This window comes from Mustela putorius, unplaced genomic scaffold, assembly GCF_011764305.1.
Source record: "Mustela putorius furo isolate JIRA1106 unplaced genomic scaffold, ASM1176430v1.1 tig00003901_pilon_pilon_pilon, whole genome shotgun sequence".
NCBI classification, from domain to species: Eukaryota; Metazoa; Chordata; class Mammalia; order Carnivora; family Mustelidae; genus Mustela; species Mustela putorius.
The window spans coordinates 5,980,629-5,984,905 of NW_025422049.1; the positions used below are offsets into that span (position 1 = coordinate 5,980,629).

Here is a 4,277-nt window from a genome sequence, read left to right on the forward strand (position 1 = left end):
TTCTTTCTTGATCAAAACTCTTCACATTGTAGGGACAGAGGGTACATACCTCAATATCATCAAAACCGTCTATGAAAAACCCACAGCAAATATCATTCTCAATGGGGGAAAACAGAGCTTTTCCGCTAAGGTCAGGAACTTGGCAGGGATGTTCACTATCACCACTGCTATTCAACATAGTACTAGAAGTCCTAGCCTCAGCAATCAAACAAAAAAAAAAAAAAAAGAAAGAAAGAAAGAAAAGAAAAGAAAAGAAAAGAAATTAAAGGCATCCAAATCAGCAAAGAAGTCAGACTCTCAGTTTTCGCAGATGATATGATACTTTATGTGGAAAACCCAAAAGACTCCACTCCAAAACTGCTAGAACTCATACAGGAATTTAGGAAAGTGTCAGGATATAAAATCAATGCACAGAAATCAGTTGGATTTCTATATGCCAACAGCAGGACAGAAGAAAGAAAAATTAAGCATTCAATCCCATTTATAATTGCACACAAAACCATGAGATACCTAGGAATAAATCTAATCAAACAGGCAAAGAATCTGTACTCAGAAAACTATGAAGTACTCATGAAAGAAATTGAGGAAGACACAAAGAAATGGAAAAACGTCCCATGCTCATGGACTGGAAGAAAAAATATTGTGAAAATGTCTGTGCTATCCAGAGCAATATATACATTCAATGTGATCACTATCAAAATACCATCAACATTTTTCACAGAGCTGGAACAAATAATCCTAAAATTTATACAGAACCAGAAAATACCCTAATAGCCAGAGGGTTGTTGGGGGCTGGGGGAGGACAAATAGGGTGACTGGATTATAGACATTGGGGAGGGTATGTGCTATGGTGATTGCTGTGAATTGTGTAAGACAGATGATTCACAGACCTGTACCCCTGAAGCAAATAATACATTATATGTTGAGAGAGAGAGAGAGAGAGGACCAAGGCCAATATTTTCTGTACTTAGTATGAGCCAGGTAGTGCTCTAAGTTTCTTATTGATGTTGTTTTACCTGTAGTGACTGATATAATACTCATGACAATCCTGAGGTAGCTGCTGTTATTATCACCATTTTACATATAGGTAAACTAAGGCACAGAGAGGTCAACTAGCTTGCCTAAGGTCTCACAGCTAGTACACTGTAGTGATGGAATTTGAAAATCATGTAGTCTGGCTATAGATGCTTGATTCTATAAATTCAGGATTTAACTACTATGAAATGTATCCTAAATAAAATTAAATTGGCAAAGGAAATGAACAGCTAATTTATAGAACTGTATTAAAAGTACATAAAGTATATAAAGCATAACTATATTAAAATATGTCCTATCTTTTTAGTAATCAAATAATTTCAAATTAAAACAGCAATGAGACACCCATTTTGCCTATTAAGTTATCACGGATTAATAAATGGTAATAAAACTAGTAGAGATGAGCACTCTCATATATTTCTTATAAAGTAAAAATTATTACAATGTCTTTCAAAAAATAAAGTTTTTAGCATATTTCTAACCTTCAGATATATGTACCCTCTGACACTAATTATTTTTCTAGGAATCTTGCCTAACTTTTTAAAGTAGGAAAATATTAATGGAAGCACAATGCTGATAGTTGAAAATAATTCAAATTACAAAAATGTCATTCACTCATTTATTCATTCTTAAATTCAATCATAATTATTTTTTCACCAGCAACAACATGCCAGATACTGAGACTCTGGGAATCTAATAATGAGACACATAAAATCACTTCTCTCAAAAGGTTTACATCTTTTTCAGGAAGATAGGCAATAAATAAAAAAGAAAAATATCAAGTACTTATAAGCATTATAATGAAGAAAAACATGATGAGTTGATGGAGAGAAACTGGAAACTATTTTAAATAAATAGGTGATGGCATTTAAAGTGAGACTAAGGTAAACTCTAAGACAGAAAAACATTTGCCATATCTAAGTGATAGAAAGATGGCTGGTTCTGTCCTATCAACCAAAGAAGGAGGAAGATTTACATAGGACTTTGTAGGCTCAGGAAAGAATTTGAATTTTATTCTAAACGTCCTGAGAAGTTACTGAAAGATCTTGAAAAGAATATAACAAACTGATTATATTTTCAAGGCTCACTTTGGCTGGTTTTTGGATGAAATTAAAGGAAACAAAACAAGAAACAGAAGAAAAAAATTTTTAAAGATTTTTTTAAAAATTTATTCATGAGAGGGAAAAAGAGAGGCAGAGGCAGAGGCAAATGGAGAAGCAGGCTCCCTACTCAGGCAGAGGCTCGATGTGGGACTCAATTCCAGGACCCTGGGCCCATGACCTGGGCCAAAGGCAGACACTTAACTGACTGAGCCACCCAGGTGCTTAAAACAGAAGAAATTTTTTGAAAGCTATTACAGTAGTCTAGATGAAAGTTAATTAATGTTGCCTTAGACTAGAGCATTCATGAAGACTGACGGAAGTGGATGGATTCCAGATATATTTTGGAAGTAGAAGTCAAAGCGTGAGTGGTTAACTTTGTTAAATAGTGCTTATGAGTTGAGAAAGTTGAGCCAGAGCAGTGACTATTGGATATGGTAATGTTGGAGGTCCCTGGAGATATTAAAAGAAGTTTTAGTGGCTTGGTAGTGGTGAAACCCTGAATGAGTAGAAAATGCTAGATGACAGAAAACAATAGTCAAGGGCCTTGTGGTACATCTGCACACTGCAGATATTTAACTTGGTAAATATTTTGGAAGGCTGTTTAACATGGTGAATATTTTCAGAGTATTTAGTATATTATGATCATACTCAAAATAAAATTTAAAGAAAAAAACAGGATTCAAAATTATAAATAGAATTTAATTTTGTAAATAATAAATAAGCATACTGGAACCAGGATATTTAGGAAACTATTAAAAACAATACTTTTATAAATTCCATAAAATGCACATGTGATTATGAATAAGTATGATAGCTATTTTGGGATAAAATATAAAATACTGGCTTTTGGCTAAACAGATCAAATAGAAAAAATAAATTTAATGTCCCAAATAATTATATGCAATGGATATTCAAGGCTGCTTGGAAATAAGTCAGTGACTATTAAATTTGTGAATATCAAGTATACATTATATATCTAAATTGTTCAAATCTTTTTGGGGTTTTTTTCTTTATGAATTAATTTCTTTCTTTCTTTCTTTCTTTCTTTTTTTTTTTTTTGGCTTAGGTTTTATTTCATCATCATAAACTGAACTCTGCAATCCGGCTGGACCTGGGGGTAAGGAACCATGGAACCCGCAGAATTGTAGTGAGAGCAGAGATTCTTGGGTCGTTCGAGCAGGTGGTTGTGGAGGGGCACTCTCCTGAACTACAGAAGGAATGCTCTGCTAGTTAAGATAAAACACAAGTCAGATTTATTAGATCTGTCCAGTCAGCACTGGTGATCTTCTTGCTAGTCTTGCCATTCCTAGACCTGAAGCACTCCATGGCCTCCACAGTGTTCATGCCCTCTATGACCTTGCCAACAACTACATGCTTGCCATCCAACTACTTGGTCTTGGCAGTGCAGATGAAAAACTGGGAACAGTTCTTGTGGGGTCCAGCAGTGGCCATGGAGAGGATGCCCCGACCCGTGTGCTTCAGGATGAAATTCTCATCATCAAACTTCTCCCCATAGATGGACTTGCCACCAGTGCCGTTATGGCATGTGAAGTCCCCACACTGGTACATAAATCCTGGAATAATTCTGTGAAAGCAGGAACATTTATAACCAAATCCTTTCTTCCCAGTACTCAGAGCACAAAAGTTCTCTGCTATCTTTGGAGCTTTGTCTACAAACAGCTTGAAGGAGACGCAGCCCAAGGACTTACCGTCCACAGCAACGTCAAAGAGAACACTGTGGGACTAACCATGGCAGGCAGTGTGGGCAGCTCAGGGGAGGCAGCGTCTGCTCTTTATGAATTTCTCCCATAATTCTTCATTGTACATACACTTCATATTTTTTGTTACTACTATGAATAGGAAATTTTTGGTTATATTACTTAACTGGTTATTACTGATAATTTGGAAAGTTACTGATAATATTAATCCAGATATCTTGATAATTTATCTTATTGATTATAAAGGTTTTCAGATGATTCTTTGACTCTCCCGTGTGGATAATCATCTCATCTCAGAAAGATCAATTTCTTTTTTCACTCTATACATTTTATTCATTTTTCTTTTCATGTTGTATTATATCTCTTCTATAACTCACTCTTTTCTTGTATTAGTATCTCCTCTCCTAATTTTCTTGTCATT

General features: G+C 35.1%; 1 pseudogene; it reads right to left on the minus strand.

Moving 5' to 3' along the window:
- Positions 1-3,346: 3,346 nt before the first annotated feature.
- Positions 3,347-3,916, minus strand: LOC106006762 (annotated as a pseudogene).
- Positions 3,917-4,277: the final 361 nt, after the last annotated feature.